This window comes from Anser anser (assembly GCF_964211835.1).
Source record: "Anser anser genome assembly, chromosome: 7".
Lineage (NCBI taxonomy): Eukaryota > Metazoa > Chordata > Aves > Anseriformes > Anatidae > Anser > Anser anser.
The window spans coordinates 39529671-39547216 of record NC_139727.1 but is presented as its reverse complement, the minus strand read 5'-3'; the positions used below and the strand labels follow the sequence as shown (position 1 = coordinate 39547216).

General features: G+C 41.8%; 1 long non-coding RNA gene across 1 annotated transcript; it reads right to left on the bottom strand.

The window, feature by feature from the left end:
- Positions 1-1776: 1776 nt before the first annotated feature.
- Positions 1777-15217, bottom strand: LOC310902896. Its single transcript, XR_014587061.1, has 2 exons — positions 14144-15217; positions 1777-3875 (listed from the first exon to the last, which is right to left on the bottom strand). It is a non-coding gene; the product is annotated as an uncharacterized lncRNA (long non-coding RNA).
- Positions 15218-17546: the final 2329 nt, after the last annotated feature.

Below are 17546 nucleotides of genomic sequence, written 5' to 3'. Positions count from 1 at the left end.
TGAGCAACAAAAAGGACCTTTTGGTTTCAAGCGCAACAATAGAAGACTAGATATCCCCTTGAACATCAGTGACTCAGGGAAAAGACACCTTTTATATACATGAAAGAAACTCCATCAGGCAAAGTGAGACCTTGCTGCTCTGATCTTTTCTTCCCCGTTGCACGTGATCTCTGTTAATCAGTATTTAGTTTTGTGATGACATAAATATTTTTATTTTTAATTCACATGACCGGGATTTTCAAAGTAATATTAAATACTCTCGGATGAAAGTGTTAAATTCACATTGGGAAAACAGAAATTATTTTTAAACAGAAAATAGTTTTCCAGTGGAAAATGGAAAAAGCTTTTCAGCAAAACAGTTTCTTTCACTGCAGTGAACTGGCAGGGGTCACCCAGCTCCTGCTAGTCTCAGTAATCCCACTGAAGCCCCTTGAAAATTTCATGTAAACAAAAACTGAGAACAATCTAAAACCTTGCCCAGCCTCGCAAGGTGCTTATGAAACCCGTCAGCCCCACACTCGATGCAAGGCATGCAAAGAGCGCTGGGCTGACTTCAGTGAAATTACTGAGATGCTTGAAGCCAAGCACATATGTGAATATGTCACACCACCAACCCTGGCATCTTCCTAGTGGAGACTGCATGTTTCCCTCTAGGTTCAGAGGGAACGGTATCAGAGCGACAGCCTCCGAGCTGTGTTTTCTGCCGTCTCATAGATGCCTATGTGGGACTGCATCCACCCTCCAAAACCTCGCAGCAGATTCCTACAGCTGGTAGCATGATTTCTGTGCAATATACTTTTACAGATATTTTTTTTTTTTCCAGAATGTCACCATTGAAAGGTAAATATTGACATAAGGGTAGGATATTTCCTCCCATACACAAAGTCTCCAAAGATACTGAGAAAAAAAAAAAACGGGGCTGCTCCTGCAGCCCATCCTTGCCCCCGCAGGGAGCTGGGTACCACGTCCCAGCACACCATGGCCACACGCTGCCCACAATATTTCACACTCCACAACATACAGCACAAGAAAAGTGTGCCCTGCCTGCCAGAAGAGCTGCAAAACCAAGAGGTACCGATGGCTATTCCCACTCCCAGCCACTGGCACAGCGTCGGGCAGCTGCCAGCTCCTGTTTGTGCCTGCAGACACAAGCGTTTCCTGACGCTCGTGAAGTTTTCATGGGAGCTTTAGCCTGCCCTTTGACAATGAAAATGGGAGTTAGATTTGAAAGCTATTTTGAATTGCTTAAATCAACGTTGGTTTAGGAAAAAAACATTCATGCCTTACTTTAAAAACAGCCAAACAGAAAGGGCTCGGCCTTTAGCACAAACCTGAACTTTGCTTAAAGTAAAGCTGGGAGAAGAAGAAAAATTTTCATCTGTCATAAAAGTTCAGCTTCAAAAATATGATAAACTGGGTTTTACGATGATTCACCAGGACAGACCACAGACTGGCCTGAGCTGCTCCTTCCCCACCAGCTCCCCACGTGTAAGGCAGGTTTGTCCCCAGCTGAGCTGGTTCAAAAGCTTCACAACCAAATTTTGCCAACTCCGGCTCCCAGAAGGACACTACAAGGGAGCAGGACAAAGCTTCTCATGGCATAAACCATGCCGACTGACCTGTCTTTAATTTTGTGAGGGCAAATAAGTGTTCTGCCATACCTACTGCCACTTCGAAAGCTTTGTTTTAAAACTGAGAATCTCACTGACACTCAAGAACCTGCTAAATACCAAGCGTCGAGCTCTTCCTGAAAAATTAATACTGCTTAACTTCCAATTCAGATGGAAAATATCATATTTATTAGATACAAAGCATAACTAATGAAAAAATACATATGTGCATTTGTATATACACAGATGAGGAGGTAACCTGTGGTCCTAATGACTTCATCCCATAAACTAGGTCATGCAGATACCATTTTTTTATTCTGTATGTTCAGTTAAACTTACATAAAATACAGCATTTTTTTGAGAATTTGTCCTGTGCAGTGTTTTGAGTCCCAGTAAGTTTCAATTAGTTGTCCTCATTCCATCAAACCAAATTTAGTCCAGGCATATCAGTTGTGAGTTGTAAACTTTCTTCTTTTTTCATCAAATGCACAAAATCATTTCATAACTTCTTTTTTCTTTTACAGACACAGAACTGTCCTAGGAATTCAGATTTTCCAAAGGCTGTTTTGATCTAGCATAGATTTTCTATTTATTTGCCAGAATAATACACAAGTCCTGGTCCACCCTGTACATCGAAATGGCAGAATTTCACGACACCAAACCAGCACACGGGTCAGGATGAGTGAGCCCGCAGCATGAACCACAAATAATTTATACCTTTCGGGAGCATTTTTAAGTTTTACTAGCTATTATCATAGCTGCATACATTTATAATTAACTAAAGCCAATAAAGTGAGTAGCTTCCAACACTTTCCCCATACCAAATAGAAAGCACAGCATTGCTTTCCCCCACGTCAAACAATACCAAGAGCATTTAAAGCAGTTTCTTCTTAGGCTGCACAAACTTTAATTTCAAACCAAATGATCTTCTCTGTATTTCAAGCACTTTTTTTCTCTCTGACACATTTTAATGACAATAATTTTGTAAATTGTCAATACATAATCATATCAGCTCATGCCTGCTTTTCAATCGGCACCTCCAGCTTGCATTAATTAAACAGCCTGCCTGACACCGTATCGTCTTGGTAAACAAACCAAGTGAGATTTTCAGAAGCCGCGGCGCGAACTCTTTTCTGGAGATCAGTTATTAAGCTGCAGGTTTCTGTTTCATTTGCCTGCCTTTCACTTTAAAGCAAGCAGCAGCCACTGAGAACACAATAATGAAAGAGGTCATGGAGCACCAGTTGTGCATGAAAGATGCGAAAATTTACTGCAAATGAGACAAGAGCAGTAAATTCATTTTTATTCAAATTACTGTCATCATACATTACCACTTCTCCTGTAAACATTGTGCTTCAGACAGTGTGACAGCATATTATTATTTGCGAGATTATACTATTATTAAGCTATTAACATGTCACCTCCTGCTTGAAACAATGACTCAGCTTGGTACTGCATAATAGGACAAGTTCGGGAGACAAGGCGAGGTGACGGAGAGGTTAGTTGTAAGAAGGGAGGCCATGCATAGAGTGACAGCTGGCACTTAAAGGCTAACATTTATTCAAAAGAGCCCACATAATGAGGATGCGATCCGCTTTTATTTCCATACTGTACCCATCCACTTTCCACGAACTCGTGCTTTTCCCATCCCCGGGCAGCGCACCCCTCGGTGCCCGCGGCGGCGAGGAGGAGCCGTCGGTGGTGCTCGCCCCAAGATATCTGTCCTTCTTCCGGCAGGGATGCTGAGAGATGTCCTGTAGGTATTATCGCGAGGTCCCCGGGAGGCTGCTAAGCATTAAAATTTCATAGTTTGTAGGCTTCAAAGGCATTCAGGGCAAAGTTGCCATCCGAAGTTGCAGGAACACGCGAATTGCATCGGACGGCGTGTTCCACGTTCATGACAGTCCTTCTCCATAGCCTGCTGCTTCTCAAAAACTTTCATGAGCTTCGTGGGAACGCTTCCCTGCCTCATACTGCAGACAGGCAGCAGGGTTTGTGCTCCCTCACCGCTCTCCAGCAGCTCTGCTTTGCTTTCACCTTGAGCTTTATGGTGGTTCAGCAACCACGCGGCTCCGTGCAGGGCTGCGCCAGCCCTTCCAGCGCTCACAGCCGCTCTCCCCGGCATTCGTAGCCCTAAGGTAAAGGCTGCTTCTTCTTACGCCCTGCTTTATTGCCCTTCTGCTCTGACTTCTCCTTCCTCTGTCTGCTCTTTATTAAGTTTCAACTTGTTTATGGAAATATTCCTTCTTGAGCCTTCGCAACCGTCTTGGAAAAAGAGGAAAAAAAAAATCATTTTGTGAAATGAAGTAAACATCAAGCTCTGCTTTAAACTATTTGGGGAAGAGCATGTAGCACAGAGAGGCACTGGCGCATTACCAGCAATGCCCTCCCGGCTGGCAGCACAGCCATACAAGGGTGTAAAGCTCCAAGATTCGTGTTTCCACACGTGGGACGCAAAGAAAGCTGCTCATGAAGCTGCCAAGGCTCAGCCTGTAAAAGCATCATTTCAGCACTATCCCAGGTCGGAGAAAGACAACTTTGATGTCTCGAAAGCTTGGGCAATGTGCAGGGTTTTGTTGGCCTTGCCCCTGAACAACTGAGAAACAAGACTATGCAGGAGGATGTCTGCTGTCCCTGCACAGGGCAACCCTTCCCTTCCCCTGTCCTGTTCCCCTCGCTCACCAACGTCTGTTGAAACAACTCCAAAACCTCTTTCTTTGGTAAAACATGAGCTCAAACGCTGCTCCCGGCTTTGTGGTATAACTTGTGGGTGCCCTCCCACGGCGCAGAGCTGAGCCCAGGCACTCCCCATCGCTGGAAGCCACACAGATTAAAGCCATAACAATAAAAATAGCTTAAAATGGAAGTTTAGACTATCTGGGCATGGCGTGCTTCACTATTGCCCATTTCTGGAGCATTTCCACTAAACGGGGCTGGATGAGGCTGCTTGGGTCTTCGTGTCTGGGCCCTTTCTGTTGCAGACAACACGTCCTGTAATCCCCTGTCATCGGGCTCTGCTTTAAGAGCCGTTAGTGGTTTTTCACATCGTTACCCACATATGGAGGCTGCTCCACAGCCTCGCGGCTTTGATATCAGAAACCTTCTCCTAAATTTCTGGCCTTTGAGTAGTTGCAGGTAGTTGATGCCTATTTGTTGCAGAGCAAGCTTTATCCCGCAGTCCTTTTTCCCTCTCACTTGAGCACAATAATCATGTACATTAGCATCAGCAGTCTACATTCTCACCTCTCGTTTCCCATAAACAAGAATTTTTCTCTTTCTAAATATGCATTTATCTGCCCAACACTGCCTTCCTTTTGCTAACATCACCCTCATCCACCAGTTAGTTTTTTCAACATGCTTGGGCTTTCTTTGACACGGGCTACCCCAACCTGCCAGGCTCTCGTGACCCTGCTGGTGGAAGCATCCCCTCTCCCACAGCTCAGCTCTCCTGGCTCCTCGCGGAGATGTCCTGGCAAGCACTTACTGCATTTAATCGCACAAGCAGGACTGGTATTGACTGGCTTGTTATTTTAGGAGAATAAATACTCCTCAAGGTCATCCACAGAATTAAAAATAGTCCAGCGAGGCTGCAACCAAGAGGCTCTGCTCCGTTGCCTCACCGCTTGCTGTTACTGCCCGCCTGCCTGGCCCTGGCTCGGTGCATGTGAGACTCCCCGGTGGGCACCAGCACTGCCAGCAGCCCCCAGTGAAGGAGCTGGGGCTGTGCTGCCTTCCCCCGGCGCTGGGTGCCAAGCCAAAGCGTGCAGCACTTCTGCCAAAAAACACCCATCCCTATCCCAAGTAGAGGGACTGCACGGAGGAGATGCCATGACGGCTTGCTGGGGATCTTCCCTGGAGGTCCCTAGGTGCCCAGGATCACCAGAGCCGTTTGAGCTTTGTGGATGCCGTCCTTGTACCCCCACCACCGCACATTTATTAAAACAAAATTCAGACCCGAGAATCTCAGGCTTGGCTCCTGAATCATAATGGGACACATAGACACAAACTATATTCAATTTGCTGGATGCGTAGAAAATTGTACTGCCTTGCTGATTATCCTGGTAGCTAAACAAGAGCTCGGGGGCCTGAGTCGTAGTGTCAGCTTTTAAAATCTTAACTATATGAGATATACGGACCCCTGCTTCCCATCAAAATTAATAAAGTTGGACAAAACTCAGAATAAGAAATCATTTCTGTGGTTTTTAATCTGGCCAGTAATCACTGCTCTTAGGCAACACAGCCCAGTGCACTAACAAAAGATCAGCACAGGAACCATTAAATGCTGAATTTTCCCAGTGCACTGCAAATGCACATATAAACACTGGGTAACCTTAGGCTTAATCAGGGTTCAAAACACAGTTCAGCACCTCTTAAAACACTTTTTTGTTTACACTGCTGCAGCTTAGGCTTGCATTTCCTTGCATGGCATTAGCCACATTTTCATTCTTAATTTTTAACCAGGATCGAATAAGAGTGCAAAAATTGCTCTTAAATACAAATTAATGATGTCATAAGAGCATGCAGAAATCACAGGGGAAAACTGAGAAGAAAAAAAAAAAAAAAACCACAACTTTAAATCATAAAATCAGCAAAAACCTAAACCAGTTCTGCATTTCTCCAAGCATTGCCATAGATTACTTAAGCTGCAAGAGCTGAAAGAAAATACGGCAGTAAATGATGAGAGTATGCTCTCGTGTCCTTCACACTTTCATCATAATTGCTAACAGCAGTGGTTGTCCCAGTGCTTAATAATGTGCTGTAAATACACGCTGCATTGTCCGAACACAAAATATGTTAAAATCTAACGGCAATAAGGGAAAAAAACAAAATGCAGGTAACAGATCAGGTGTAGGCAGTGTGGAGAGATCAGCAGTGTGCCGGCCAACAAAGGAATGGTCATTTGTGCCGTGATGACAAATATTTGATTTGATTTATCAAAGAAGTAGACAGCTTGATGAGGCCAAACCAAAACAGCCTGCGATCTCCCCCTCCCTGTGCATGGATAGATGTATGTATTTTTATAGAGGCACACAAACCACACACAGCGTTTCGTCATATAGTTAAAGCACTCGCTACAAGATTTTTTTTACAAATACCTTCAGAAACCCTTTATCTATAAAGACCGGGGAAAGTAGCTGCTCCCTCACAAAGAGGAGCCAGGGAAAGGCAGGACGAGCTGCGCGAGGCGGAGGGCTTGGTTTCTCTGCTCCCCCTCTTGCCATTCCTCCGATCCTGCTGGTCGGGACTGCGAGAGCTGTGAAAAGCTGAACGGCCGCCACCGAACCCATGGCAGCCTGCTCCGGCTGGGGGATCGCCTGCGTTCGCCGCTGATTAGGCTGCATTATTTCTATTATCCTATTGGGCTTCACACTAGGAATAGAGGCACTTGCCCTTATTTGAAACTAGCAGACACCAGGAGAATTTGCTGATTGCTAATGAGAAAGCTAAGGTTTTGTTGATATCATCTGGGACGTTCTTGCTGTGGTCTGCTATTAAGATCTGGAGCTCTACATAACACACCATATTAAGCAGGCAGTGACTTTATTATGGGATCAGTATAACTTTTCATGTCTGGTGTACTCCTAAAGCCTAGGCTAAAACACCTTTTTCCAGAATATGAAACATAATATCTTAGTGCTAGCTGCATTATTTAAAAAGGGGCAATGTGGTTCATAACTTTACATTTATTGCATACTTTTAAGCCACTTGACCCATATAAATATTACTATAGAGTTGCCCTCAGTTATTAAATTCTTATTGCTTATAAAAAGGGCAGCAGGAAGTATATAATCTATAGACTAAGGTGTGTTTTTTTTAAGGGGGAGAGGGAAGAATAAAAAAAAGGAGGAAGGCTGGAAACAAATGTGTTTTGATCCTGGCCACAGCCTTGAAGTTAATACTTTTTCTGGCTTAAAGCAACAGTCTGTTTATTTAAACTTCAGGAATCAGGTACCGGCATAGCAAGTAGGTCCCTACCTTCTTGAAGTTAAACTGGAAACCCCACCTCTTAAAAGAAATTGTTTGCAGAAACTTTTCCGTCTTTATTGCAGTCAAGGCCAGGTAAAAACGGGACGGGAGCATTTGCCGCAGTTCCAGGACGATTAAAAGAAAAAGCACGCCGCTTTTCGGGTTATTTCGAGGTGGTTCCTGCAGCCAGAGCCTCCTGCGGGCTGCGGGGACCTCAGGGCGCGCACTCGCACCCTTGCACTTCTCGGTGCTTTCCGCTTCGCACACCCACGTGCGACAGCGAGGACAACACATTAACATAGGTAATTTTACTTCAGAGTTGCTTGGGGCAGAACCTCTAGACCTAGAGGTTACCGCTGTCAGAGCAGGACCTTTTTCTTCCTGTCACTTCTTTCAGAGATGAAGGGAAAGATTTCCCTTAGCCTACAGCATTTAGCGTGCAAACGCTCCACCACAACATTTTGAAACTATAGAAATCATGAAACCAGCCTGTGACCTTCCATTTCAGTGACAGTACAGGAATCCCTTGAGCAGCGGAGGCATCCTCTGATATTTGGAAAAGTGTCATGTTTTCTTTACAGAGAAAACTGTCATATTGTTGTTGGCATAAAATACAACACTTCCTGGAGTTGTGATTTCCTTGTTTGCTACAAAATGTCACCTGGGCAACTGACATGTTTGTGTTTTGCTTAGAGCAACTTACCACTTATGATATTCAAATATAGTTGATATTGATACCTTAAGCTGTGCTGAAAGGAGCAGCAATTACAGACGTCTGAAATTCCTCAGGAAAAGGCAGTTTAGCTAAAAGATGCGGACCCTTATGAAAATGGCAATTCGGCTGCAAGTTAAACACAGCCCTCACACAATTTGCAACCTATTGATGTGCCATGCAGTAATTCTCCAGCAGGAAAAAGTCTCAGGAAGAAGCAGGCTCACGTAAATGAGATGCTTCCCCAAAATAAGCAACTCGGTTTTCACAGGAAAAAAAAAAAAAAAAAAAAAAGAAAGAAAAGAAAAAAAGAAAAGAAAAGAAAAACAAAATGCTCAGCCTGAAGCAATAATAGTCAGCATAGCTGACTAGGAAAGTACAGGGCTTTTAAATCATCCCTGCATTTTCATTTTAAAGCATAGAAGGATTTTAATCTGAGCTAGCGCAGCCCTATAATAGTGTTGCTTTTTCTGAGGCAACTTTAACCTTTGTTTTGAATACCAGAGTTTGTATCTGGCATTAATAATAATAATAATAATAATAATAATAATAATAATAAAATAATTTGCATTTATAATTTTTAATGCTGCAAGTAGCAAGTTTGAAATCAAGGGTGCTGAGAGGTGTCACTTCAGTTTGTCACAGCTAAAGAGCTGAAGGAAAGGAAATTATATTTACATTTTAAAAACTCCAAACGGTTTTAAACCAAGTAAAATTAAACTCTTTAATTACACAATGCTGCAATAGTTAGGAAAGTTAAATCGCTATCTTAAATCATGTAATCTGAAGTAGCAGCTGATCTTCAAAGTATATTTCACAAAAGAAGCAAGATGGGTGTTGGAATATTTGAGGGTTATTTAACATTTTCTTTGCTAAAGATGTCTTAATGTAAAATAAAGAAAAAATATCCGCCCCTGATCTGGGTAGAGAGAGAGGCTATGTTTGTTGCTTTCCAGTAAGTAGTTAATTATACCAGTTTTGACACGTGGGTGTAAAATACAAACAAACTTAAATATGCACATGGATATCTGTATGTCTAGATATGTTTATCTCTAAGTATTACAGAGATTTTCCCTGTATTAGCTCTGGGTGAAGCTACACGGATGCAGAAACAGAATAATTACTTCTCAACAGAAACAAAAAAAAAAAAAATCCTTTTTAAGTAAAAGAGAGCCTATTGTGTTTGAAGTTGTAATGAAAAAAAAAAAAATCCTAAAATTATATCCACTTAGCAGATACCCTGCTTCATTTAGGAACTCTGTCTTTTAAATGAACAAGCAATTTTTAAACAGATTTACATGTTTTGTAAAATATGTCAGACAAACTAAAGAGAAGGTCTCCTAATTACTCATCAAACAGCCTCCAGTCAGCGGGGAATGCAGCTGCAGTGATATGTTGCACTAATGTTAGGGCAGACCCAAAATGCTTCCTCCTGGAAAACAACCGCGGCGGCGGCGGCAGTCACAGGGCTCTCGGCAGCGCCTGCGGGCTCGATCCTGCCACGCCGAGTGCATGTGCTGGGCGCTGGGCGCATGAGCAGCCCGAGAACACCCGCGAGGTCAGCCGCGGGCTTAAATTTAAGCATGCACATCACCTTTTTTTCAGAAGGAGCAACGCTACTTGACTTTTTTTTTTTTTTTTTTTTTTTTTTTTTGCAGTGTATAGGATGCTAAAGCTGCTCTGTTTCGTATGCAAGTGATGCACAAAGTTTCAGGTTCACATCGCCTTTTTTTTCTTTCCTTTCCTTCTTTTATTAGGCATCTACTGCAGCAAGATTTCCATGCAAGGCTAATTACAAAATATGCAGAACTGCTTCCTGTTTTTAATGTGAATTATATTACAACCCGTTTGGTAGAAACGGGAAAAAAAAGTCCCCATTAGGCATGTTAATGACTGTCCCTTTTAACAAAGCTGTTCGCTTGCCTCAGCACTGGAATTCATCTGAAAATAAGAATACTGCCGAATTAGTGGCTTTCCTTTCACAAGCAGGATGATGTTATCTGATATTATATATATATATATATGCTTTTTTTCTGGCACAGTAATCATAGCGAAATTCCTTATTCCTACATAATCATTATAATGAAGGGCCCTCTTATCCTGCTCTCCCTCTTCAGCCAAAACTCTTCCTCACTTCAAAAAGGAATTTTTTGAGACAGCAGCTCTGGAGCAGGGCTCACGGTTTGTAACTTTTCATGTTTCCCCTAAAGGGAGCAAGTGATGTTTGGCATATCCCCAGCACGAGACATTTTTAAAGGTATATTTAAGACATGTATATCATACCGCGGAGTACATGTGGCAGAGTTAACAGCAGCGTATAAAGGCTTGGGAAAATCCACAACCCAAAGTGCTCTGACCCTCACCAACTGTCAGCCTCTCTCCTCTGGCGATTACTGCGTTCAGAGAGCTCAGATTTACCCCTTCACCGGTGCCAGTCTGGAGTTACTATGAAATTGAACAATTATTCTGATGTGCACCCTAATAGCTGGAAACAGAATCAGGCCGACGATGTCACGGTAGCCAAGAGCAGAATTGGACCTGTAGCTGCCACTCTCTCCTGATTTATTCTGTAATTCATATTTTCAACAATATGCAATCCATTAGCAGTACAGAAAAACATGCAATGACTACTTGGGCGGACTTAGGATTCTTGGGTTGCTCTCAGACAGATGGCTTTTTTGTGATTTCTTTTTTTTCCCACAGTTTGCTCTCACTTGTATTGGAACTGGTCTAGTACTTCCATAGGATTTTTAAGATAAGTAGAAGGATTATTGGTCACGCTCCTTAAAATTCATCATGGAGCGGGGCTGGCTTTGACTGTAGTTTGCTATTTGTTGCATTTCTTTACAATGGAATATGTGCAGGACACACACCCTTCAAAGGTTTGTAAAGAGGAAAACAGTCTGCAGAATCTGCCTTCACATCAGCTCCTGTAGGGTCCTTAAATAACTTCTCTCCAACATGGTAATATTTCAATATTCTGTTTAAAGATCCTTGTTAACAGGAGGGACCCCATATCTCATAACTGGGTTTTTATTACAAATCCCAGAGATGTTTTTTTTTTTTCTATAGATACAAAGGGAACTTCTGCTGTCCTGACTTTTTAAAGGCAAATGTTCAAGTTTGTGTTTTTTAAACTACGCATATTTGGTGAATGCAATTACATACATTATACTAGCAGTACTTTATTTTCTTCCTTTATAGTAATATATAGATCTGAAATTCCAAGGGTTTCTGGTGCTTTTCAGCTGTCACCTCAAGTCAAAATCATGGAGTTCAGCTATTAAAATATATATATATATATAATAAATTTAACTTGACCTAATTGAAGGTTTTTAAAGCAAGCAGGTATTTTTGACATTAGGAAAAAAAATAAAATACTACGACCGTATTATCCACACATCTCCTTGCTTGTATTTATGCTGAATAAAAATAAATAAATAATCCTTTCCAAAATAAGGTCTGAAGTTCAGTCCCTGATAATATCTGTAACATAGGCTGGTTCAAAGAATAAATTTTTATAAAATGCAAGGGATACTTTGCAACATTTCACGTGATAAACGGAGGCCAAACCACAACATCTGATACCGAGCGCTGCCCATGCATATGCACACATATGTACGTGGATGGAGGAGACACATGTATTGTTTGATTGTGAAGAAATCCCCCCATTTAACCAACCTGTCCGTGCAGTCCCAGCTGCGCCTAATGACACCCTTTGGCCCCCGTTACAGATGAGCTGCTATTTAGTGCTTACCGGGCTATTTTATACACCGAAGTAAACTTTCATACTACGGTTCAAATTTAATCAATTTTTGTTTTGCAGCCTTTGTAGATTGAGTCTTTTGTTAAGAAAGGACGTCTTGTTTCCAAAACACGCCAGAAGTAATCGCTGGCATCAGAGTGCCACCAAAAGGCAGGAGAAGAAATTAGCAGCCACGCACTGACCTTTGCAGAGACAGCTAAGGTTATGCACATAACATTTGCTTGTTTACTTTGCAAAATAAGCAATGAGTTGGAAACTCCGAGCTTAGCAAGCGTCTCGGTACACCTGAAAAGCAACACTGACAACAACAGCAAAACCCACGGTTGTTATTATTTTTCTGTTGTTGTGCGTGGAGACTGTTATCTGCTCCGCTCTATATCTATCATGATGCAACTTTAATAACGTTAGCCAAGACTGCTCAGAAAATCACAGCTGTAGCTGGAGGCAAAAGGGAAAAAAAAAAAAAAAAAAAAAAAAAGGAAAGAAAGAAAGAGGGAAAGAAAAAAAAAAAAAGCTAAAATGAGGTGCTTCTCCCAAGCCTCACCTAGTGAGCTGAGTATTGGCTTATGCGTGAGAATAAGCAAACGAATCGATCGCTGCAGTAGGTTGATGGCTACTGGTCGTTTTGATGGATATGACGGTAAAAAAAAAGTCCAGATTGGTTCACAGTGGACCTCAAACCATGTCAGCTAAAACCAAAGAGACAAAAAAGTGACAGCTGCGGAGAGTACACTGCAGGCAGTCAATGGTTCCTGTGATTTATTGTTCCATCTGCCTTGCCGCTGTGAGGACAAGTTCCCCCTGATTTGGTTAAAATGAAAAGGACCTCAGAGAGCACAACGTGTTTTTTGAAAATGTGCAGAAACTATTTTTTTATTTCTTGATTTATGTGCCTTTCCCCCTCCATAATGTTTGCACCAATTGTTACCCAATAATGCTTACTGAAAAATGTGAAGCTTCCCAACCACTAAGAAACCCTCCAGACCACCCCCACCCCTCCACCCCATCACACGCTCACACAAAAAGAAAGGAGGGAAAAAAAAAAAAAAAAAAACACCCTTCTGAAAAAAATACCCGCATAAATAACCCACGCTGGCAAGCACAATCCAGAAAACTAGTTTGTCCATTTTTTAACCTTCCCGCTTTCCAATTAACAGCCACGTTTCTGCATTTCGGAGCCTGCACAGCATCCAGGCTGCGAGACGGTTAAAAGCAGGGCTCCGCAAAGGGTGCTGTAACAATTTAATATATTTGAGAGTTCAGCCCCGGATTATAAATTTGCCTGAGCCACCCAAGTGCTACGGCCAACAGTTTTCGATGAGGGGCTGAGCCCCGCAGCTGAGCCTTCGTGGTGTTTACCCAGGAACTTTTTGCCATTTCGGACTTGAAAAGGGACATTTCCTTCATGTGGTTGGCGCAGCTTATTACCCCATTAAAGAGCAGCCCCGCACGGCGCGTCTGTCGGGGTAACACCGCGGCCTAATCAACACTCGGAGGTGTAGCACAACACAAATAATCTCCCTCCTCGGGGAAACCCAAGCGGCAGCCTGAGAAACGGTCGGGCCTTTCCCAGGGGGATTCAAGTATGCGGCTGCAGAAACACGGTTAATGTTTTAATACATTTATGGAGCATAAATCATAAATGAAGCGTTAAGTATCCAGCGCTCTCTAAAAAGTTTTAACAAATACGAGCAAATTGAATGAATCTGTCAGGGCGAGGTATTGATAATTTTCCATGTGCATCGTACGTCGGGAAAAATGGATTTAGGGCCTCCGAGACCTGCCCCGTCCCTGCGTGTGGGATCATTCCCCAGCAAAGCTGCACCAACCACAGCCCGGCAGAAGCTCCCCCCCCCCCCCCCCCATAAATGTTTAACGCAGATCAGCGCATTTTCAGCAAATTTCCCATGAAGAGGCCTGTCGGTTTCGCCGGTGCGTGGCGAGGGGCGCGGGGCCCGCCTGGGCGCAGGGTCCCCGGCGGCCTGACCCCGCGGCGGCCGCTTCCTGGCTGCAGGCCTCCCTCGGCCTAGCGGGCCGGCCCGCTGTCAGGAGCCAGCCTCGTCTCCTGCGCCAGGATGTTGGTTTTACCTCTCAAGTGTTTCCTGAATTTGCGAAAATCCTTCTTCGTTTTTTTTTTTCTTTTTCTTTTTTTTTTTTTTTTTTCCTGGTGGTTGTCTGCGGCGGCTTCATGTGCAAAAGCTCATTTGGCTTTCCCAGGGAGGGAGAGGGAGGGAGAGGGAAAAAAATAAATAAATAAATTTTAAATTGAAAAAAAAAAAAAAGAAAGAAAAGAAAAAATAAGAGAAAAGAAAGAGAAAACGAGGGAAAGAGAGAGAGAGAGGGGGGAAAAAATGTCTTAGTCGCTACTGTTGAGCAGGGGGTTTTCTCCTGGGACCAGTTCTACTTTTGGAACATGTTATTGTCAGGCAGAGGTCAACATCTTTTACCTCTTTTTTCCATTATTCAAAATAAGTATTGATGTTATGTTTTAGCTATTTAAAAGCCAGCTGCCTTGCTCATTTCAGATATTTTTCCTGGTATTATTGTATGTGGTAATAGCTGGCCTGTGTATCGTCTTTCACAAAATCTAGCCTTTCAGGGTCTCAGTCTTCAAATGATATCAATCAAAATTTATGCAATTCAAAATCCATATGTATAGAGTCCCAGTTCACCTCATTTAATGATAATAGTAAACCACATGTTGTGTACATGTCTGAAACACTTTTCTAGTTCTTGACTGTATTAACCCTAGGGGCACTATGTTTTTGTAAAGCTTGCCCAACTGAGCAGCATAATATATTGATTAATACTTGGCAACAACTGCATTCTTGAATAATAAAACCATGAACAAGGTAAATGTGTACTAATAAAACACGAAGAGTGTCAATATTATTTGGGGATGTGTGTTAATAAAAGATGGTAAAGATCAGGAAAGCCCTGATCCTCACAATTAACAAAAAGCAGAGCCTAAAACCGGTCTCTTTTCCGCGATATTTTTATTCCACATCTCCTCACCTACCTGGGCAGACGTGGAGCAGCTGCAACAAATACTCCATATTTATGGGGGCTGCGTCCAGTGTAAACGAAAAAGTTACGCATTTCTGCGAAAGCCAGATTGAAATGAGCAGTAATTCATTGCTAGCCCAGTCCTTTCCGGGCAGAGCAGCGTGCGGGCATCACAAGCAAAGCCTGGGAACAGTTACTGCTTTTACAATAGAATTTGCTTCTGACAGACTGCATTATTTACTTAAGGTTTAATATACAGTTAGAAATAAGATTTGCTTTCATGGAAAAGCACTAAAACATTTGGCAAAGGAAGAGCCGAACATTTTCCTTAATTTGTTTTGGCAACTCTGAAAAATAGATCCCATTACGCTCACGTTTGCATTCTAGAAACATAACAATGAACAATAATTTTACAAAAATCAAGATATAATTAAAAATAGTGTGATACAATAAGGAGCGAGCGAAGGCAGAAGAATGAGAAGAGACGTGCTGGAAAGCATTGCTTTCAGCACAGGGGATGACTGCGGAGGGAGAACAGCAAAGGACACCAGCTGAAAAGCCTTGCCAGCATTTATTTGTTTATTTGGGGGCTTAGGAGGGAGGCAGCAGAGGAGGCAAGGACCTAAAAGTACGAAATAAGGCAAATCATTTAGCAAACAGTTAAAATAGTTTCACGCTTTTTCTTTCTTTCTCTCTCTCTCTCTTTTTTTTTTTTTTTTTTTAGGGATGACAATATTTAAACACACGTTTGCATTCATATTTCAGTCATTTGACTTTTGTATGAAAACAAATATTGAGAAATTAAACACAATTATGTTTTGATTAACTGGAGCTGGTTCCTAAAACCGCAAGGTATAGCTGCAAGATTGCATCTGTGTCTTCCCTCAATGCCATCCACATGAGTCACAGCGAGGCAGGAAAGCTGTTGACAAATTAATACTTTAAGAAAATAAACTATGGTCATGTTGAACATAGAGCAACTTTATCCTGATTAATTTGTGTTGGAGTGGCTCCAGCCCCCTTTACAAAGCCGCGCAGTTTGTACAAATGTAATTTCCTAATATTTACATGAGGAAAGCCTCAGCCGTTAAGCTTTGCCTCCAGTGTGAGTTTTGTGGTTAGTAAAAAGACAATAAAAATACAGAGAGGTAATTGTAAGCACATTTGGAGAGGAAAAAAAAAAAGAGAGAGAGAGAGAGGAAAAAAAGCTTTTCTCCACTCCTCCTTACACAGCCCTATAAAAGTGAGCTGTGCTGTGCCGTGCTCGCGGGGACCGTGGTGCCAGCCTCACCCAGCAAAGGTTTAAGTAACGCAACACCTCCTGCTTAATAACAACTGTAATGCTGCGATTGCACATAACAAACAAACAACCCCTTACAACGCCGGCGTTATGCTTTAACTCCAGTATTCTCTAAAAGCCAGTATAAATTCAGATTAGCCTGCCTAATCACACGGTCTCTGTCATTTTATGTCTTTATTTAAATAGAATGTCAGACATTCGTACAATTGTCTAATTTAATAAATACGAGGAGGAAAAATGCAGTTATAATGTGTTGCTTTGTTTGAAGAATATTAAAAATAACCTTTACTTTTAATGAGATTTTTTCCCCCCATCAGTTTACACAATTTTCCAGATGCAAAATGAGCTTTTGGCTGTAAAATATTTTATCACATTGTCTTACACAATAAAGATTAGATGTTTTCGCTCTCTCTCAACTCCACCGCAATTATTTTTTAGTGTTTGCAAATCATAATATCATTTAAAAACCATATTTTATACCTCATCTAAAATACTTTTATAGCAGTGTGATGAAAAAAAACCCAACACAACATCTATTTAACTACTCTTTTTAAGTGGCTGTAATATGCTTTGGTATAATTTCCCAGAAAAAGGCATAGCTAAAAAAGCTTAGCTGTTCTTGAAAACAAATCTCCCAAGAAGCATCTTTGCAAAAATCCCCAGAATTTAATTCCCCTGGCTGAAGAGCCCAGAGAGCCTGAATATAAAAATAGTAGCCCTGTCATTTCACATTCATTAAGTGTGAAACTCAGAAATTAATAATGTAAAAATATGCTTTTTAATTAGTCTTACATTCTGCCCAATGTACTTAAATGGGATCAGCAGCTCCCTAATGATTTTTTTCTTAATAAAGTATTAGCCTGTGATGCACTGGGGTTGACAGGTATGATAAACTGGAAAGTACTTTTGGAGGCGTATGAATGATACCAAAATAGTACTCTCCCATTTAAATGTAATTAACATCAGGGAGCAATATTACATGAGGAGAAGCCTGCAAGATTTTTATTTCAGGGTATTTTTTTTTTCATTTCTTGTTTTATGAGTAGTTTGATGATTGCAGCAGTGATTTTATAATTTAATTACCTTTGTTGAAAGCTAAGCTTTTGCTAATAGCAGGTCAACAGGATCATAAAGCAGTCTTCAAAAATATTAAAAAGGAGGTAAATCCCCTTAGCTAACCTACAC